Source organism: Macaca thibetana, chromosome 12, assembly GCF_024542745.1.
Source record: "Macaca thibetana thibetana isolate TM-01 chromosome 12, ASM2454274v1, whole genome shotgun sequence".
In the NCBI taxonomy this organism is placed as follows: Eukaryota; Metazoa; Chordata; class Mammalia; order Primates; family Cercopithecidae; genus Macaca; species Macaca thibetana.
In genome coordinates this window covers 69,309,963-69,332,571 of record NC_065589.1, presented here as the reverse complement: position 1 = coordinate 69,332,571, position 22,609 = coordinate 69,309,963, and the positions used below count along the sequence as shown (strand labels likewise).

The window sequence follows — 22,609 nt, the reverse complement described above, 5'->3', positions numbered from 1 at the left end:
GCTGTCCCTGTACTGTGGGATCTTTGTTTACTACCTTCTAGTGACAGTAGTGTAGGTTCCTACATTTCGGAATACCACCAGGTAATGTCCTAGTTGCACAGGGCATGCAGCCAGGCAGGGCCAACGTTATGGGTGTACCACCTGGGCAGCTGCACAGTATTCCCGCTCAGAAGGGTCCCATGCTTGGTTTAGTGCTCTGCTGTTTGCCGTCTTTGAATCCTTCATGACTTTACCATTGAACTTGTGTTTTGTGTTGAAGTCCAATGGAGCATGTGTGTGAGCAGAGGCAATATTGCAATATACACGTGCACTGTTTCTTGGTGCCCTATTTGCATATAGCATTCACCATGTTCAAGAGCATAGAATTCCTACAGACCCCTGATATGAGGGAGTTCATCAAGACCCAAAAGAGAGTGCCTGGTAAGCCCATTACATCTATTACTGATTAAGTGGGGGTGCTGGAACCCTTGAGAGGTCACATTTCGTTTGTTTCTTTCTTTTTTCTTTTTTCTTTTTTTTTTTTTTTTTTGTTGAAATGGAGGCTCGCTCTGTCGCACAGGCTGGAGTGCCGTGGTATGATCTCGGTTCATGGCAAATTCTGCTTCCTGGGTTCAAGTGATTATCTTGCCTCAGCCTCCTGAGTAGTTGGGACTACAGGCACCTGCCACCACACCCAGCTAATTTTTGTATTTTTGGTAGAGATGTGGTTTCGCCATTTGGGTTAGGTTGGTCTCGAACTCCTGACCTCAAGTGATCTGCCCACCTCGGGCTCCCAAAGTGCTGGGATTACAGGTATGAGTAACCGCGCCCGGCTACACTTTCTATTTGAACCAGAACTTGTATCTAACACAGAATGAAGGAAATAGTGTTCTAAGAAACATGAATGGCCAAGGGACACTGTTATATTCTAACCTACTCACATCACTTTCCTATATTAGCCAACCACTTATGCTAAAAAAGATGACATCAAAGGAAAGAGAAAGATAGAGTAACCCATAATTCTTTTTCCTTTCAGTTCTTTCTCACTCATCAGTAAGCTGAAGATAGAAAGTGTTGGTAGAATGCATGTGTATCAAACAAGATGCAAAATAAAAAGAGTTGAGGTAGTTTTGTGTATGTGCATGTAGCATTTCCACTGTTCTGGTAAGAACAAAATACATATGCATGTATAAACTACAAAATACAAATTGTATAATTTCAGTGATTCTGCATACATGTTCTTATATTTGCATTCAAAAGTGGCATTGCACAATATAAAGTTGAACAGTAAAATTTATGCCAATAATTTGAAATGTAAATTTTGTTTCTGAGAATAACATTAGATACTTTTTTAAAAAAAAAAAACACAGACTATAACAAGTTGAGAGAGAGAAAGAAAGAGAGAGAGATCATGGAAGAAGGGAAAAAAACTGCACTTAAGTATATTTAACAGTATTTGCATTTTGAACTAGGCCCCACAAATTATGGACAAGCAGCCCCACGTTTTCATTTTGTACTTGGACCTGCAAATTATGTCAGCATCCTTGAGCCCGGAGTCTCTCCAGAGCACCCAAGTGGGTTGAGAGGCCTATGAGTACTGGCATTTTGGGGACAGGCTGGCATGCCAGGGTACTCTGAGCTCGGATCAAAGGGAAGTAGACACAGACCTCAGTCAACAGGTCCAGCCTTCCTGATAAAGAGAAAGGATTTGAACAAGAGGGTGAACTGGATGTAGTGAATAGGGTAGAGATTCAGTGATCTTTACCCAATGCCAAACATGACCATGCTGAGATGTTTGTGCTCTGAGAGACTTGTGAATGATCTACCTAGGCTATAAGGTTAAGGCTTTGATGGTCAAGCTGCTACGCCTTTGCAACTCTGAACTGAATGTAAGCATGTGAGGCATAGGAAAATCAGGGCATTTGAAAGCTGGGAGGGACCTCCCTAAGGATTGATTCCCTAGCTCAGCTCTTTAATTTTATATGTGAGGAAACTAAGGCTCTCAGTTTAATGTGAGAGGAAACCTAAGCTCCCACCTAATCCCAGCTTTCTTCTTGAGGAGTTGTGAATCTTAGACAAGCCACACATTTTGCAAGCCTCCATTACCTTAAATTTAAATTAAGAGGCTAAAGTATAAATCCTCTAAGGAGACTGGTTCATTTTCAAAGGCCTAATATTTAAACATCTCACACTGACCTCAGGAATTTATATTCATTTGTCATACTCTAAGTGGCATATTATGCCATTGAAATTAGACATCAGCGTCTATGCTGCCGCTTTAATAAAATCTTGTTTAAGATGAAAGCATCATTGACAAGATGTGTGCTGTAAATTCTGAAACTGTTCTGTATTTCAGGGAGAAGTCAGGAATAATCCAAGTTCACTTACTGGGATTTTGTCTATAATTTGGGCAGTTCTCTAGGACCAAATAATGAAAAACTAACTGTTAACATGGCCTTGTAAATATAAACATATAAGATTAGATCAATGTTTCATGCAGATAGTATTTATATTTATTTCTATGCTTCCTTACCTCTTGGGAGAATAGGAAACCATTAACCCTAATTTCCACAGGAAGTAAGGTGATTACAGTGATTTTGGTCAAATACTAGAGCATTGTCAGGGATCCTGTTGGTTTATGTGAGAAATAATGATGTTTATAGACCAATTCACCTGATATGCTATGATGAAGGTGAAGGGACAGACCTGGAATTGATAGCTAATTTGTGTAACTGGCCAATTAATAAATATCACTTTTAAGGTCAAAAAAAGGAGAGAAGGAAATAGGTTGGAGGTGTGAAAGAACTTTGCCAGAGAGTTGCTATTGTCAAAGCTCCCAACTTTGTTCCAAGAAGACAAGTGTTTTCATGCTGCTAATAAAGACATACTCAAAAACTGGGTAATTTATAAAGAAAAAGAGGTTTAATGAACTCACACTTCTACGTGGCTAGGGAGACCTCACAATCATGGTGGAAGGTGAAAGGTATGTCTTACATGGTGGCAGGCAAGGAGAAAATGAGAATCACGTGAAAGCGGTTTCACCTTATAAAACCATCAGATCTCATGAGACTTATCCACCACCATGAGAACTGTATGGGGGAAACTGCCTCCATGATTCAATTATCTCCCATTAGATCCCTTCCCACAACACGTGGAAATTATGGGAGCTACAATCAAGATGAGATTTGGGTGGGGACACAGCCAAAGCTATCCTCATTGATACGGTTTGGCAAAACCATATCAACAAGGAAAGCTTTGGCAGTAAACCCTGCCACCAAATCTCATTCTGGGAAATAAGCATTTGTCTCAGTTCTTGGATTTGGCTTTGTCCTAAGGTCATGGCTTTCTGAACTGGGGGCTCTTGGCACTTTATTTGGATGCTGTGTTGGCCTCTCTCTTGCATAGGTATGACCATGCCTTTATCCAACTGTGGGTTCCATCACAATTGAGCTGATGTCATCCAGAGCAGAGAGAATGACCATCTTTAGAGTTCTTGCCAACCCTAGACACATAAGTTTATAAATATGGAGCTCTCAAATTTTATTATCCCTCTCTAATGATTCTCGTGGAAAAAATAAATTGGCAAAAGTTTAATTTGTTTTTTTGAAGCTTTTTCACATTCTTAAACATTTATTTTTATTTTCTTTTCTTGAAATAGGGTCTGGGCCATCTACCAGGTTCAGCAGATTAAGCCTCATGAATAGAAGGGGACACTAGAAAAATAAAGAGCTTGAGGTCTCTGGAAGAGGTCCCACTCTAGGTACCGAAGTCTGCATGGGTTGACGGAGAATCATGGCTTCTTTACCTTCATTTCCTGACCTAGACTCACTGTCAACTCTTGTGTCCTTTATCCTTGGACTTGTTTGCAAAATCTGTTTCTTGCATTAATCCCTGTTCCTTCCGTCTTAACTTCTCCTCCTGCTGCTGAGCTGACCTGATGTTTTGCCTTAACTGTTTCTAACTCCACTTTTTACTTGACACACTCAATTTTAGCATCAACCACTCATCCAGCCTGCAAGACTGGCCCATCACTAGTCTGGATTTTCATCACTTCCTGCTTGTCATGTGATAGTCTAGTCACTAGAAATGGAGAAAGTCTCCATTTTTCCTCTATTGACAGCCTTTTCTCCCCAAATCATGGATGGTGGTGGTAGTGGTAGCATGGTATATTGGAGGCAAAACACCATGTTTGGGTTTCCTGGTCTCATTTTCCCTGGAACGAACTTCTTAGATGAGCTTTAGTTGCTAGGAGAATTGCCTATTTCCCCCATGAAGATCTCGTAAGTGTGTTCTATTTAGGTTTAATTAACAAATGCATTTTCGTTGGCTCTTTCTACGTGAAATGAGTGAAGATTAGAGGCACATCACGTCAAATAGTTCTAAAGAAATAAATTAATAAACCAATGAAAAAGCACTTTATTTTAAGCACAGAAATGTTAAACCATCAAAGCTACAGTTAAATATATAAATAATACTGTCTATTGTGTCAAATCTTATAAATCATAAACATAATTGAATCTAATGAGTATTAGCAGGAAATTCTCCCTTTTTTTGCAAATGAGTTGCTGTTTGTATAGGTAGGAAGAGAGACCAGTATCTCCCAGTGTGGAAAATGTATATTTATAATCCACTGTAGTGGTTAACAGCATGATGTTAGGAATTGAAAATCCTAGGTCCTGAACCTGGCTCTGCCACTTATTAGCTGTGGACCTCGGGCAAACATCCTTATCTGGAAAATGGAAATAATAGCAGTACTGACCTCATGGGGCTGTTGAGAATTTTAAATGAATTAATATGTGTAAAGTGCTTGGTTCCATGCCCTGCATATAGTAATTACTTAATAAATATCAACTATCATCATCATTATTATTATGTGCAGGATGAAAAAGAAACTAGAGTAGAAACTCAGGAACTCTGAAAAAGACTTTAAAAAGTAATAAGAAGGCTTTGAGGTAGATTAACAAGAGGAAAACAGTAAAGTAAGATGGAAGAAATAAATGTACTTTTATTTGCTTTTTAAACATTAATAAATAATTTAAGAGATTGAAATTATTTCAAGTGCTTTTCCTTGGCCAAGCATAGAGCACTGTCACATTCACTGTCTTATTCCATAAAGATTGTAATTACTATCAAGCTGGTATGAAACCGATCAAATGAGCCTGACCCAACAGCCATGCATGGCTCTTCAATGTCAAGTTCTTTAAAAAAAAGAAAAATAAATCCCTTTAATTGATGATAATCTAGTATGTGCATAGTGCTTCAAATGTTCTATTAAACCAATGTAGTCAAAACTGTAAAATTTTAAGCACTCTGAGACATAAGTTGCATCAGCCAGCCTAGGGCAGTGGCTTGAAAGGTGGAGGAGGGCCGGAACGAAAAAGAAGAGAATGCTTTATAATAGTGGGCCATTATTTCCTTTGTCATATTTTGGTTTCTTTAAAATTGTTCACTTGCATTTAAGTCCCCAAGAACCACGAAAATTATGTTGAACAATAGCAGGGATTTGTGAAAAGATTCCTTAGATAACATTTGAAAAACACAAGCAGCCCTTGAACCTTTTTGCATCCAGTAACATCTGACAGGCTTTGTGAGCTGCAGCCACCTGCAAGAGTTCTAAAATAGATGCTTTCACACAACAGAGAATTCTCAGAATTGATGTGTTAATATCATTCTCTTAATTACTTGACATCTGACCTAAGTAGTGGTAACAAGATGATTTCGGCCGAAGTGAAAGGGAGAGTTGAGGCTGTCATTCACATATTTTTGGCCACAAAATAAAGAGAGAAAAAGGACAGCTACTGAGAAAAAACTTTATGTTATAAAAAAACATTTTATGGTATCCGTTAGACAGATTGTCTACCCAGCTGAAGTTCGCTAAATAATTACTTCATCTGCCACTTATTTTTTCTGTGTATATCAGCTTAGCTTTTCAACAGCATGAAGAGTTTACTTACTATTTGGGGGTGGTGAGAAGAGAGTAGTTGGGGTAGAGGGTATGGAATCCTCAATGGAAAATATATATTACAGTGATTTTGTTTATGGAGATTTCTCAAAGCATGGAATAAAATATATAGAAATAAATACTGGTTTTAAAAAATACTTAGAAGCCCCAGGGGAAAGAAAAACTCCAAATAATGGAAAATTCATTAAAAGATAAAAATTACAGGTCTGAAATTCAAGTTAAATCAGTAACTTCTACTAATCAAAGCAAGCCTCCCTGGGTGGGTCACATCCCAGCTGCTTATTTCCCAGCCCAAGACAAGGTTTTATTTCCTATTTGTCTTCCTCTTTTTTCAAACTGTCAACACTGCAAAGCCAATACAGCTGCGGGTAAAGCAGCTGTGTGATATTCCGCCTCCCACGTCGCCAACCAAATTGCCTGCTCAGTTTTCCTTTATTACTGGTACTGGAGGGATCCCATGGCAGGGCTGGGGACTGGCTGATGTCAATTACCTCTGCATCTATCAGGGATCTCTCTCTTTAGGAACTCTCTTTCTACTCATCTTTCCCTCCCCTGTATTATTTTAGCCTTTTATTGTTAGTTACAGAAAGATCATGCTCACAAGACAGTTCCGATTCCGTGACACCTGATTATTTCCTTAACATTTGGCCTTAAGCACAACCATGTACTTAAAAACTCCCTTTTTTGATGGCTGTATAGTACTCCTATGTGGAAGAATCACAGTTCATTTAACCATTTTCATACTTAAGCATGAACAATCACATAATGAATATCTATATATAAATGCCTACGTTCACTTTCTATTGTTTTCATCAGGATGCCTACAAGTGAAAAAAAGAAAGAAAGAAAAGGAAAAGTGCATTGCTTGATAAAACCTTATGCACTTTTAAGAGGTTTTTGATGTCTAGCGCCAAATTGCTTTCCTTTCTGGATCTATGAGTGTATGAGAATCTAAGCTGTTATTAATACCTCGCGCATGGGAGATGAATGTGTTTCTTTCTCTCCTTGGTATAATGCAGGGGCCATGTCACATCTCAGAGTTGTGGTTCCTAACTGGACCTGACATAACCATCACCTGAGGTGCTGGTTACAAATCGGACTCCTGGTGCCCTCACCTAGAGATTCTAATGTAGTGGCTGTAGATGGGGTCTCAGAACTTAGTAAGTGAGTAGGCTCCCCAGGGATTCTTATGGCAGAGAAATAGGAGGTAGGAGACATGCCCCTTGAGGGCTGGGCTGAGTGATGTGGGGAGAGAAATAACAAATCGTGTAAGGTGCTAGAGCTTGTGCCTCCAAGGTACAAACTTTGAATGAAATCTTATGGCAGTGTCTATTTCAGGGATCTATAAAGCTGGACCCCAAAGACACCCTGGGAGGAAGAAGAGGTGTGGTGAGGTGAGAGATGATACTGAAAGTAGACATTAAGAAGGGCAAGGTCAATGGCAGTGTAATAGTTAGAAAAGGCTTCCTGGAGGAGTTGAGTCGAGCTTTCTGACCGTGACAGCTGTTGAGTGTTCACACGTTTGACATTTCTCCAATTACAACACAAATTCCTATTTTGGGCAAAGCTGTTGTGTGTGTGTTTGCACATACATATATACACACAGATAAATATGTAGGCTTTGCCCTTAAATCTCACATGTATAAATTGTATGATTTCATTTGATAAGAAATACATGAATGGATTTCTTCCTCTACCACATTAAAGTATCGCAGATGAGTCTAAAATTATCTTTCACCATCATCGCCCAGCATATACCTTGCACTTCCTGAAGTAATCAACACTGTCAAGTTGGTGTGTATACTTTCATAGCTTTTTTGTGTACGTACATTCATGTATATGCCTGTATATGCAAATGTGTGGAATAGTGGTAAGTGTGAGCACATTTTAAATAAATAATACCAGACTGTATGCATTACTTTGCAACTTGCTAGGATGGGATGCACATTTGGGCCCATTCTAAATTTTTTTTTAATGCAGATACATTTAAAATCCACCTGTCCACTATCTGAATACTAGTCCACTCCTCTTTCCAGAAGCAAGCCCTGTCATCATTTTGGAGGGCATCCTAGGCAATGGCTATATTTTATACCTCATCCATCTCTCCATTAATTCTTTGACATCTATCTGCAGTCACAGAATCTGAGAACCAAAAGGATTTTTATAGATCATCTGCTCTAGCCCCTTTATTGTATAGATGCAGAAATAGATCAAAAGCCTGATCTCGGGTCACACTTAGTACGTTGGCCTTGGTTTTTGTGACCCTTAGCTAGGTGTGTTCTTCCCTTTCCCAATCTGTGTTACTCCTAGCAACTTCCACTCAAATGGTTTAAATTGAAAGCATCCTTAGTAACAACTTCATTCACAAAGAGTCTGTGAAATTCTCTCTTTTACCAAGATGTAGGCTTTGGGGAGGAAAGAATTAGACAAGTAATGTCAAGCGTGAGCTGTGTCAGGAGCCGTACTTCCTGTGACTTTAAGCAACTGAGAGCACCAGGAAGAGTGTGGTCCTTTGGTTTGACCTCCTGATACTGCAGGTGAGAGGAGAGCTTGGCTCCAACTCTCTGAATCCCTCAGTGGGGTAAGATTTTCATTTTGAGGCCAATCGTTTGAAGGCCAGCTCCCACCTTTTGACTTTCTAACGATGTCAGAGGCAGAAAGAGCACAGCTTGACTCTTGAATTTCAGGTTCAGTCCATTTCAGGGATAAGCAGAAAGAAAAAAAGAAAGAAAGAAAGAAAAGGAAAAAAAAAACCCTTTGGCTTACAAAGTAAGAATCTTTGAAATGAAAGTTGTGCCGAGAGTAAATATGGAGCCTCACAATACCGTCTCTGGAGCCGCGTTTCAGAACACAAGGGCACTTCCTCTCTGTACCAGAAAGCTAAGAGATGTCATGTTCCTTAATTAAAACGTATCTCAAGAGTCAGTGGGAGGCACCTGCACAGCCCCTACCTGAAGATGCCGATTTACAGAAAAACTTCCAGCCGTGGGATTCATACAAGGGACACGCTAGCAATTGTGAGATTCTTTTAAAATCAGCTTCTGTCTGTCATACCTATGTAGTTACAAAATCAAAGGGGATAATAAAGTTCAATTGTATATTCACAGTTTGATATTTCTATTGACAGGTCTCACACAAAAAACGCCATTTCAGGAAACTCTGATTCTGTGTCCCTCTATGAAAGGCACTAAAAGGCTCTCCTGGGTTGCAAATCCCCACCCAACAATCCCTGTAAATCTGAATCTATAAAGTGGCCCCATCAAGGTTCAAAGATGTCAAATTGGGCCTCCTCTCCCCAGGTTCTGTTTGTGATTTTAAAATATCCCTCTGATGGTGAGGGAAAAAGGAAACCACCCAGACCAACCACAACTGGGTTAAAATCCCAGATCCTAAGTAGAGAAGAGCAGTTAACCCAACCATTACCATATCCCAGAGGGGAGATTAGAACCACTTCCAGGTACTGAGGTCTGTGTAGACCACAAATGACCTTTCTCTCCATCCAGCTGCCTCTCTTCTTTTGCAGAGAGTCTGTGTCAACCCTCAATGTCCTCGCGTTTAAAAAATGTCAATATGTTTTGCTACTGTGGGGATATTCTTCAGGGCCACTAGAAAACCAATATGCAGGTGCCTCTAATTTTTAGAGAAGATTTTTTTCTTGAAAAATTGGGGTGTGTGTTCGGCTGGATTCAAAACCAGCAAGTCTGTTCTTGTAATAGTGCATGGGAGTAGGCTTATGCAAGCGCAGAGCACATCTGAATGCAAAAATTAAATGGAGGAATTGGGGAGGGGGGAGAACAGGTGCTCTTTTATAAAGGCTAAATTCCATATTTACCAAACTGATTTGCATGAGGCATGTTTTCAATGAAAATATTGCTACTCATTTTGCTGCATTTGTGCAACAGAAACATAAGGATGGAGCAGAAGAAGGATGCGGTTCTCAAGCTGTCTTCTTGTACCTACCCTTCAGCCAGCACTTACATGGCACATTTGGGAGATTAGCTCATAAAACTCTGGCTTCCTACTACCAAAAGAGCAGGACTCTGGGTTTTTTCTGACCCCACGATGCAGCCTCTGGGTCAAGGTTATTTGTTCTATTGACTATCACCAAGTTAAAACACCTAAATTATCTCAAGAGAAGAATTATATTCCAAGTTAATTCCATGCCTTCTCTTAGTAATCTAAGCCAATGTTAATGCTTACTACCAAGAATGCCTTCCTCGTGTTTTAAATCTTTTACTTATGCTTTAATTCCTCTTGTGTAAATCCAAAGTGAAGAAAATGCTGTCGACTATATACATTCTCTCATTTACATTCTTAAATCAACCCTATGATGTAGGTACTGTTACATCTCCATTTTACAGATTAAAAAAGAGAGGCAGAGAGAGATTAAGAAAATGTATCTGGGTCACCCAACTGATACATGAGACAGCTTTAAACTCGATCATCTGACTCCAGAGTCTATATTCACTTCACCACAAGAAGCTACCTGGCAGTCTCAGATATGATCAGCTATAAATAGAGTTAATGACACCCACCAGGGAAGCTCCAGAGAAATGGAACCTATACCAGAAACAAGAGGCAGAATAAGGTTGGGTGAGTAAGTGGCTGACGGAAGGTGCTGGAGCAATGGCTGGTGGATTGCCATGCAAATATACACACACTCACTTGCAGGAGGGAAGGTGCCAAAGCCAGTATCCTAGATATTTATAACTTATGTATCCCCAGACTCCAGGGAGGGCTCTGACAGGGCAAATCGAGTGGCCCTATGTCTTTAGGCAACTCCCCAAGAAATTGAAAAGTTCCAGGTCACCATGGAGTTTCTGATGACCTCTGAGAATTTGCTCTGAAAAGGTCTTTGAGAAGTGAAGCTCCAGAATGCTTACTTCTTTCTTTGTTGGAGTCACACAAACTCAGAACCAGTTCAGGCCTCAGGGGTTTTCCCTTTCCTTAGAGACTTAGAGGCTCCGGACAGAGCTTTCGTTTTCAGGATAAGGGTTGGGGCCACACACTGTGGTGTCCAATATTTTGGGACAGCAACTGATATAATGCCCCTTCTTGGCTTGCAGCTTAAGTAGAAAACACACCGGAGAGCTATACACACAGCACACCCTTGAGGAGGCTGACAGCGTCAGTGTTTATGTCTGAGGCTGGTGAAAACTGGCACTCCTTCACAACCCACAGGTTTCAAACAACCAGCTCTTCTTTTCCAATGATTGTTGACTCATCTGGTTTGCCCCACCATTTTCTTTGTGTAGCTGTGGAAACTCCATACCGGCTTGCGTTTGCTTTGGTCCATGGCTCTTTAATCTTACATCTCTCTCTCTCTAGTATTTCTGTTTATATAAGCACCAAAAGTTAAAATGGTTACCATGGACATTGGACAAAATCAGAGCTTCCAAAATCACCCCAAATTGGCCTCTAACATTTCCCATAAATGTCCATGGACCTTCACTACATTGCCCTCTGGGATTTCCACCCAGAACCTCAGATCCACCTGGGGAAGACTATTAGGAATATGTTCTATGCTTGGAAATAAACAGTTTCAGAGAAGACTTAATTCCTCACTGGGGAAAAACCAAGCAGATAAAATCAGGGTCCTCTAGCTGTCCACGATCTGTGACAAGTACAATTTTAATTCTCTGCATGAAATGTTTTATTTTTGAAAAAGCAGGACTTCACGTGTGGAGATGTGGAATTCCTCAATCTCTGCAGCCCACCTTAGAGACACCCATTTCTGTGACCTACACAGCACAGGTTGTGACCTGTTAATGTTGCTATCTGTATGCTTCTTAGTGGGAACTGGTAGATGGAGGAATATTATATATGACCAAGTAAAAAATTTGAAGAGTGAAACATAATTAAAGTATTTCCTTTTCACTACCTGACCTGCAGACATGAATTCATCATCCTAAAGGCAATCCCAGTGATTGCCTTCACATTTGTCTTTCAGGAGAGATTCTCTGAATGTATAAGTTTGTGATGCGTGTGCATATGTTGAGATAAGTGAGGAGGTTTTGTTTTGTTTTGTTTTGTTTTTCACTAATAGCAGCATACTATATACATTTCAGTGGTTAAAGCACAAGCTTTGGACTCTGGAGTTTGGGTTGGAATCCTGGTTCTGCTGTATAGTAGCTGTGTGACCTTGGGCAAGTTACTTAATCTCTCTGGGCCTTAGTGTCCTCATCACAGAAACTGAGATGTACCATTAGCATGGTACTACTTCATAGACTTGACCATTAAATTAATTAAAAAGTGTAAAGGATTTAGAACAGTGCCTGCAACATAAATGGTAGCTTTTTTTGTACACTATAGATCTTGGAATTTTTTCTATACTTGTTTGTTGAGATGTAGCTCTTTGTTTTTAGTGGCTGAATACTGCTCTATCATACGGAAATACCAAAGTGTATTTAACCAGTAGCCCATTGATGGACATCTAGATTGTTTCAGACATTTACTATTATAAACAATGCTAGTGCTACTGTGCATACATTCTAAAAGAATAAAGAATTCATAGAAGTGAAATTGCTGAGTCTATTTCATTATACTTAAATTTTTGATAGACATTGTCAACCTTCCTTCCAAAACCTGTCTTTTAATTTATATTCTCAGCAATGACGTACAGGACTCTTGCCCATCACAATTTCTTGATCTTTATCAATCTGACAGGTAAAAGTAGTTTCTTGAAGTTTGCATTTATTTTATTAGAAGTGAAGCTGAGCATTTTTTCCCAAGTGCTATACTCGTTTTTCTATTGGGTTGTTGGTCTTTTTCTCATTGAGCAGTTTGTTTCTTAAACCAGAGAGCCCTGAGTTACATATGAAGGCTTATGTGAGTGATTGGATCTGCCTCCTGGTTGATCTTACTTAAAGTCTCATTAGCCTGTGCAAAAAGGTTTTCACTATGGTAATTTTATTTGAAATGTTCAACAGTACAAATTTGATCACTGCAAGGATCCCTTAGCACTCATGCAACCTTATCTGCCATGCTGAGGAATGAGAGTTTATTGCATCATAAAAATGTTACCCTCTGCTTGTGTTAGGGAAGTATCGAAATTTTTATGAGCTCTTCTTAACTAAAGTTATCAATAAATAACACACAATTCTTGACGGGGCTAATCTTAGATTGATGTGACTTATTTGATAAATCAACACCATAAAGAAACTCTTGGCTCAGTGGTCTGATTGTTCAAGGAGGAAAGAAAGATTCTAACTCTGAGTTACTAAGTCAGACTCCAACAGTGAAAAATAGACTAGCATTTCAACCTTCTGAGAATTGACCCCTGTTGGCCAAGGAATTGCTAGAATCGGGTTCCCTCTGCATCCAGGTTGTTATGGCGTTATGGCACAATGCCTCTTTGTAACCTTGTTACCTAGTTAATCTGCCCCCAGAGGAGGCCAAGTTTGCAAGGTCTTTTCCAGTGGTTCTCACACATGAATGTTTATCAGGATTGTCTAGGAAGCTACACTTTTTTTTTTTTTTTTTTTTTGATGGAGTCTTGCTCTGTTGCCCAGGCTACCGTGCAGTGGCAAGATCTCAGCTCACTGCAACCTCCACCTCCCAGGTTCAAGCAATTCTACTGACTCAGTCTCCCCCGTAGCTGGGCATGCACCACCACACCAGGCTAATTTTTGTACTTTTAGTAGAGACGAGGTTTCACCATGTTGGCCAGGCTGGTCTCAAACTCCTGACATCAAGTGATCTGCCTGCCTCAGCCTCTCCAAGTGCTGGGATTAGAGATGTGAGCCACTGCACCTGGCCAGGAAGCTACAGTCGATTCTGAAGCAGGTAGTCCAAAGGCACACTGGGACACTCAGTGTGCAAAAGCCATGCTAACTGAGTTTCAAGGGATATAACCTAGGAATTTCAAAATTTCAAGGGATACAACCCAGGAGTCTTCATTGTACAGGCATGCGTGCTGACCCACATGCACCCTGAAGTCAGAGAACCTCTGTGCTAGGGAGGCATGTGATTGTCACAGCTGTGAGGAGGCTGATGGAGTTGGAAGGATTTTTTGGAATGTACCCTCCAATAAATTTAGAATCCTTAATTGTGATTAAATTAAAGTTTTCCTCATCCCTACAGCTACTCTTTGGGCTTTCAGCATCTATTTTACCTTGCTCCCCTACCCCCACCACCCCATGAAATTATAAGATGAATAAGTGACAAGAGATCTGTCCACAAGGGGAACTGGCCATCATGGGACACGGAGAGTGGTGACGGGTTTCTCCCTGACATGTTCCTCTTTGATGTCTTGCCCTTAATCGGGAAAACACAGCCTGAAACTTCATCTGAGTAGAAGTTCCCTGGCACTCTCCATTTCCTCATGGAGAGTTCCTGTTTTGGAATAAGTAGCTCCACACCTAAAAAGGAGACCCTCTTATGAGAATCATCCAGTAAGGAGAATAATAGCTAACATCGAATTGTGCCAGGCACAGAGCTCAGTGCTTTTACATACATTATTACAATAATCCTAAGAAGTGATATTGTTATGATTCTAATCCCATTTTATAGACCAGACACTGAGACTTGGGTAGGTTAAACAACTTGGCACAAGTCACACAGCGGGTAAGTGGTAAAAGTATTTGGACCTGGTCGTCTGACTCCAGAGTCCCTACTCTACTACTCAAGGGAGTGTTGCCCAGTAGTAGTTTCTGATCCTGATTAATTGTATTTTAGAGCTACTACTCAAAATACAACTGGAACAGGCAGCATGATTTTGTAGAACAAAAGGAGGTCAAAAATAAAAAATGCTTCTGACCTTGATATCCTATGGAAATCAGTTTCTTTTACTATCTCTTTCTGACCATATGTAAGAAGTGATGATGGTTTGTTAGGATACTTGTAAAATGATTTGGCCTATGTAACTGTATGTCATGTGCAAACATAATGCAATTTAATAATTTAAAATGGATCTGGCAGAAGGATCAATCCAAAAGGTGGTGGAGATCCCTTTAAACCAGCTGTGAGTGCACAAGGGAACTAGAATAAGCATGGGAGTAGGATGTAGAAGACTTAACATCTCATCTCACCTCTGCCAATAACATGTGTGATTCAGACAATTAGGTCACATTTTTGAAACTCATTTTGTCAATTGTAAAATAAGAAGAATTGATTAGATCAATAGTTTAAAATTTTCAACACTATAATATCCAATATATTCTCATTATTTGAAAGACCAAAGCAACATGGCTGACAAGAAAGTCTTCATTGATTCCCACCCAATTCCTCCGATCCCGTGAGTAGTAACTACTCTAAACAACATGTTGCAGTGCATAGTTCCAGTTATTTTTATCAAACATGTACATTCCTTTATGAATATATAAACATTTCCTCATTGTTATTTTATATAAATGATATCAGATTAGTAGCTCCTATTCACTTTTTGAATTTCAAGAACCCAGTGAAAGCTAAGGATCTTCTCTCCCCTACAGTGTACATGTATACAGCGTTTTGTGTAGAAAATCTTTAAGGATATTCGTGGATCCCTTAAAGCTCATCCATGGATTTCCTATCCATGCATTCTAGTCTAAGAAACATGGACTAGGGTTATCTTAGTCCATTTTTTGCTGCTATAACAGAACACTACAGACCAGGTAATTTATAAAGAATGGAATTTTATTCAGCTAATGGTTCTGGAGGCTGGGAAGTCCAAGACATGGTACTGGCATCTGGAGAGAGTCTCACGGAAGAAGGGCAGAAGGTAGAAGTAAGTGTGTGAGACAGAGAGAGAAAATAGGGCTGAACTTGCCCTTTTTATCAGGAACCCACTCCTGAGATAACTAACCCCCTCCCTCAATAACACTATTAGTCCATTTATGAGGGCAAAGACCTCCTAAAGGCCCCACCTCTTACTACTGTCATATTGGCAATTACATTTCAACATGAGTTTTGGAGGGAATATTCAAACCATAGCAAGGGCTATTCAGTTCAAAAATTATGTTCTATAATTGTAAGTACAGAGCCATTCCATGTTTTTATGCTATGCTGACCTCCCCTCCCCATTCCTTTTCACACAAGAACATATGCTTTATGGATGAAGACAAGGATAATCTGTTACAGATGAACTCCCCTATAATACAGTAAGTAGCTCTTTTCTTTGCCTGCTGCTTTACTGGCCTGAGAAGCCCAAAGTAACTGGTGGCAGTACAACTTCAAGTTTCCAGGAGCCCTTACTGCACTACCTGGCACCAGGATGACTGAGAACAGAGCTGGCTGATATTCACATGAAGAGTCATACTGTCCACCTGGTTGTTGAAAGCCTCCTTTGTGAGGAGTGCTTTTTAATGAGCACAAAGATCCCATAGACTCAGCCATGCAGCTCTTCTGCAGCACTCCCTCTCTCCAGTGTTGCAGTCTTATTCCTTATGGGCTACAGGCTATCCAGCCCAGTCATTGCCATTGACCAGGAGTTCCTTCATAAACTTCCCTCATTTGAAGTGAACAGCCATGTGTACTGCTCGAATCTCTGCAGGCTGAGAGAATATCCCTTCACTGCTGTCCTTCAGAACCACCTTGGAGTGAGCCTGCAGTACAGCAGAAGTCCACTCTCAGCCAACACAAACATATAATGCCAACATGCCAGCAAATTTGGCCTAAGTTCTTTCCTTTTCCTTCATTTGGACAAAGGAGGTTCCCAAGAGCACTTAGGTGTGGGCTGAGGGTAAGGGTTTCATGCAACAAGGTATGCAATGTGGGAGTCTGGGCTACCTTTCCCTGTAATTTACTTGTGCTTTCCAGACCTGCCTGAGCTAGATCCTGAATGTATCAGATGTGTTTCACAATAGATGGCTGCTGTGCTCCATTTTCCATGCCATCTTTCATTAACTCTCCCAATTATCAGTTTTATGAAAAGCATAACATGGGGCAAATACTCTTGTAGGAAATTTATGCAAGAAGTTGATGCCAGAGAAAACACCTAGACTGAACACTCCATGTGAGAACTGCACTGTAGGATCTGGCAAATTCTGGGCAATTTCAGCCTGCAAAGTTCATTCGTTTATCCCACAACCACTGCCACTTTTCCCCTTTTCCTACATGAATGTGAAACCTTGGGGTGCATGGGCCTCTGTGTTTGTCTTCAGCCTGGAACTTCATTCATATCTGGAATGTAAAATTACTCCAGAATTTGTCCTTTGGTTATATCAAACCATAGTTTCTTGTCCTTTCAGATCTGTGAAAGCCACTGCTTTGGCCCTGGCTTTTGCTGGTCACCCAATCTCCCCCAAAGGCAGGAAGTTGGTCCAAGAGTCCCAGGACACCTCCCCAGTGCCAAACTTGAGCTTTCAGTGGCAGCCCCAGGCTGGTTTCTGTTTTGCCCCATCACTAATTCCTCTTGACCAGGGAGGCACTTTCCTTCCCCAGATGGATTCTCCACTGAGTCTTTCCTTTTCAGTCCTCCATCACTTCTCTATAGCATGTCTCGCTAGTACAATCATATTAGAAGTACTGTAAGCATTTGCCCTGTTGATCATGCTATTAAAAGATGTTGCCATCTAATTCTGTGTGTGTGTGTGTGTGTGTGTGTGTGTGTGTGTGTGATGGAGTTTCGCTCTTGTTGCCCAGGCTGGAGTGCAATGGTGCAATCTCAGCTCACCTCAATCTCTGCCTCCCGGGTTCAAGTGATTATCCTGCCTCAGCCTTCCGAGTAGCTGAGATGACAGGCATGCACTACCACACGTGGCTAATTTTGTATTTTTAGTAGAGACAGGGTTTCTCCGTGATGGTCAGGCTGGTCTTGAGCTCTCGACCTCAGGTCATCTGCCCACCTCGGCCTCCCAAAGTGCTGGGATAACAGGCGTGAATCACCACGCCTGGCCATTGCCATCTAATTCTTAAAAAGCAGAAAGCCAGCATGTAAGATTCTTCTGACACTTCCTGCTCTTAATGTTTCTCTTCTCCTGCTCTGACTTGGGGCACTGAGTGGTGATTATAATTACTTTATCACACAATGGAATGGATTGTTATAGCAGAATAAAATGTTCCAAAGGAGTACTTAATTCCATCAAAGCATCCCTTATCCAAGTTTGCTAACTTAAATGAAGAATTGTTAACAACGTATTCTCTTTCATTTGTCAAATGTCCTTCCTGACCTTTCATTGTTTCACATTTTGAAAGGAAATTATGGTAAAATTGTCTGAGCTACCCTCCTCTGGATCCAGTGTCTTACTTAGTTCTGTATTTTGGGCTTACCGTGGGAGAGAACTATCTACACAACCCAGATCCTCTTTCACCTAGGACCTGCCAGAGCACATGCAGGGGCAGCAGATGTGTGTAAGGGCCCCCATGAATCTGTTCATTTTCTCATTGACTCTGTGACGACCTCGAGGGGGCTTGCTCTGCTGTGTGGTCCCCTGGGCACCTGGTACTGTGTGCCTCTCCTGCTGTGCTCACAGACTCTTTGTTAGACTTTTCAAATATAAAAAGTCACAAACTGGTAAGTATAAGAAAAGAGCAAACTAGAGTGGGAGAAATGGGTTCTGTAGAAAAGCATCTACAGAATTTTAGGGTCTATCTTCAGGAAAGGGTAAAACTCCAAGCGACGGTGTAGTCCAAGGATCTGCCTTTTCTCTGGCATGAGGTGGTCAGAGAGGCTTCCCTGCAAAGGCAGGGCTTAGAAGGGTCTCTGAATGACGGAAAGGAATCGGAAGCAGAGGCAAACTAAGCTTTCTAGATCAGGAAAATGGGAGCAAGCGCACAGGGGCCGGAATATTATAGTTTTGTTTTGTTTTTTGAGACGGAGTCTTGCTCTGTCACCCAGGCTAGAGTACAGTGGTGCCATCTCGGCTCACTGCAACCTCCACCTTCTGGGTTCAAGCGATTCTCCTGCCTCAGTCTCCTGAGTAGCTCGGATTACAGGTGCTCACCACCGCACCTGGCTAATTTTCATATTTTTAGTGGAGACAGGGTTTCACCATCTTGGCCAGGCTGGTCTCGAACTCCTGACCTCGTGATCCATCCTCCTCAGCCTCCTAAATTTCTGGGATTACAGGCGTGAGCCACCACGCCCAGCAAAATTATAGTTTTGTGAGAGTGAAGTAGATCATTGGGGCTCTAGGACAGGAGTGGGAGGGGAGGTGGGGCAGATTTGAGCAGTGTGTGGAGGTCCTAGAATGTCACACGGGGTGGGTGGGATTGTATCCTGGGGGGCTCGGGGGTTCTCAGACGAGTTCTAAGAAGAGTAGCAGCATGGCAAAGCGAAGTTCTGAGGAGCTGAATCCGCTGATGAGATATGGTGTGAACCTAGAGTTAGGGGAGACCCGAGGTAGAAAAGCCCGCCCAGGCATCAAGGCCATAGTGACTGGAACAGAAGGGAAGAAGTGAGTCTGAGGGCCAGTGTTGTAGGCATGTTCTTTGCACAGCACCCTCACTTCCTGCACGGATGCTTCCGTCCCCATTTCAATGGCCTCAGGGATTGGCTCCAGGGTGATGGCATTGGATGCAAGCAGAACCAATCGAATTTTGAGTCTAGAACAGGAAGAAGCCCGGCATTTAGGTCACAGAGGTGGAAGATACGGGCCATCTTCAGTGCCGGGGAGGTCAGATGGGAATGAAGCCACCCCACAGGAAGGAGCAGAGCCAAGAGCCCAGGGCACAGGGAGAAGGTTGACAACCTATCAACCTCATGTGGGGTCCTGGGTTCAGTGGTGCCACCTAGTTATCCAAGTTAAGCAAGCCAATACATTCTGACACCCGCAGTTTAAGACTCCAAATTAATACAGACTTTTTTTTTTCTTTTTCCTTTTTTTTTTCAGGATTGGGAGTGCTTGGAGGGAACATCTGTGTTTATTTGAAGCAGCAAGAGGGCTTACTTCAGTGTGGGGGTTGGAAGAGGTGGGGTGGACTGGCTGGATTTGGGGGTAGGGGCTTAGACCTGGAATCAGTGAAACCCTGTTCCCCAGAGGCTGACCATACACTGAGTGCAGTGTGGGTGCAGCAGCACCCAGGAAAGGGCCTCTGGTGGCCTCAGGGCTGTCCAGGCTGCTGGCACTCCTCCTTCCTGACACACAGCATGGGATCTGGCCTCACACACCTGCACAGCACACCCACCCACGCAGCTGAGGGTGCCCACCCCTCCAGACCATTCCCCTAACACACTCATAGGCACAACCCCTCCCGCACTGGGCGCTGCTGCAGGCTTAGGTGTCCCTCTCAGTGTGTCCATGGGACTCAGTACTGATGCTGGACCCTAAGACTCTGGGGGATCCTCATCCTTTCCCCAGTCCCCCTAGGAAGGTCACATCATTGACCCCAGAAGTGAGGGCAGCTGGCTTCACTTGAGGCAGGGTCTGGGACAGGTGTGAGTGCAGGAGGTGAGCCTGACCTGGGGCCCTGGGGTCGAGGACCTGCTCAAGCACATGAGGAGTTTGGGGGATGTTCCATATGCTCAGGGGTTCTGGGTGGGGCTGGGCTTTCCTTCCTGAGCTGGGGGCTGAGGGTCAGGGTCTGGGTGGTCAGGGGCCAGCCATAAGCCCAGCAGCAGCCTGAGGCCCACAGGGTGGCCCCGAGCAGCTGGCCAGCCATGCTCAGGTTGAGCGGGAAGCTCCGGACCGTCGTGGGAGCAGCCCTGGTTCAGGGTGTGGCCAATGTCCACGACACTCCCAATGCCTGCGGGGGACATGTTCACACAGGGGCGGTCCTCGTGGGAGCAGATAGTCGACTTCAGGCAGCACAGACTGCTGTTCTGGTTTGTGCAGCAGCAAGCAGGCCAACCCACACCCAAAAAGGCAGCCAGCAGAGCTGGCAAGAAGACCTTCATTCTGGAGGGGACAGCTGTCCCGTCTAGGGGCTCCCAAGACCAAAGATCCCGTCCTGCTCGTCGGGCAGACATGGGCGCCAGTGGCCTCACCTAGCTCCCCATGCCTCACGCTCCAGACCATGGCAGCCTTGCCCTATGTTAGAGTTTAAAGCCTCAGTAGGATTTTCAGGGAAAAGAGAAAATCGGAAATGAGACAACTGCAACAATTTTATCCTAGGCATCAGGTGTGTTGAGCACAGTGACTAGCACACAGATGCATCTATATTTTTGATAAATGGATGGATGGATGGATGGATGGATGGAAGGATGATGCAGGATAGAGGGGGAAGTGTCAGAGTATTGATATTAGTTGTTTTCAAATACGACACGTTGGCCAGACATGATGGCTCATGCCTGTAATCCCAGCACTTTGGGAGGCTGAGGAGGAAGGATAACTTGAGTGAGTGAGTTTCATACCAACCTGATGAACATAGTGAGACCCCCTTCTCTACAAAAAAATTTTAAAAAATTACCTAGGTGGCCCTGGCCTGTAATCCTAGCTACTCGGGAGGCTGAAGTGAGAGAATCACTTGAGCCTTGGCGGTCAATGCTGCAGTGAGCTATGATCGTGTCCCTGCATTCCAGCCTGGGCAACAGAGCGAGATCCTGTCTCTAAAAATAAAAAACAAAAATATGCACACAAATATAACATATTTGATTTTTACATACTTTATGAGTAAATTTCTGTCTAATCCTACCACACAATTACATCTATTCACTGCTGTGAAATTTTTACCAATATTCATACAGGAACTGAAAATACATTTCAGCCCCATTAAAAGATGGCACTGCACTGTGTCATCTGTGATCACTTATATTAGCACAGCGTTACAGCCTTTTACCAAAGATTGTCAGCTGCTTGAGGACCTCTTCTTTAGAAGTTTGCTTTCTTTTTTTTTTGGATGTGTACAAAACGTCAGTTGGGCTAGAGCAGCAGAAGCAAAACTTGCAGCTCTGTGAAAACACAGCCTCCAGAGGGCTGCATGGGTGGAGGAGGAGTGTGATCATGGCACCAAAGCACACAGTCCATGTCCTCTCTTGCCCTGTGTCACTGACACTTTTCCCATGCAGAACTGTGGTTTACACCCCTCCCGTTAAACACAGGTCGGCTTTGACTTAGTTACAACCAAGAGAATGAGGTGAAAGTGACTTTGTGAGATTTCTGAGGCCAGGTTGGAAAAAGCAGGCAGCTTCTGCCTCATTCCTGCAACACTGACACATGAACCTCCTGCTGCCATAAAAGCAGTCTAACTGTCCCAAGGTCACCATGCTGTGAGGAAGCCCAATCTAGTCCACAGGGGGAGAGCGCTTGAAGAAGCCTAGGGCCACAAGACGAGAAGGAGAGAAATGTCTGCCCAGCCCCTGGCTGTTCCAGATCTCTCACTGGGAGTGGGTGGTTCTGGCCACTGTCTCACTGCACCTGTAGGGAGAACTGCCTGATCAAGCCCTTCCTGAATTCCTGACCCACAGAAACCATGAGGTAATTTATTACTCAGAGATAATGATCAGAACATTCATATGGTCATTGGAAGGGGGTTTTAGTCACTGTAGGATTTTCTGATATTCTGGAAAATTTGCCAGACCACAGATCTATTTCACCAACTCTGGAATGGACCCTTCCTCAGCATAATCGACTTCGTCTGTGCCAAGGAGCAAATGTTTAGGATATCTCATATAGACAGTTTAAGCTGCCTGGAGTATGGCCCTCTGCCTCCAAAAAGAGATATGAGAACACATATTAAACCTCCATTGAAAGATATGCTTCTGTGCAATTAAGAGGACTCAAATACTAATGTAAATTGCCTAGATTTGTTTTTCATCATTACTCTAACAAAGACAGAAAAAAATGAATTATTTATTATGTTAGCTTTAAC

The 22,609-nt window shown here is 42.4% G+C and overlaps 1 protein-coding gene across 1 annotated transcript in view; it reads left to right on the top strand.

Moving 5' to 3' along the window:
* The window catches only part of SP9 (Sp9 transcription factor), a 921,284-nt gene that overhangs the window by 174,735 nt on the left and 723,940 nt on the right, over positions 1–22,609 (top strand). The gene's annotated exons all lie outside the window — the stretch shown is intronic.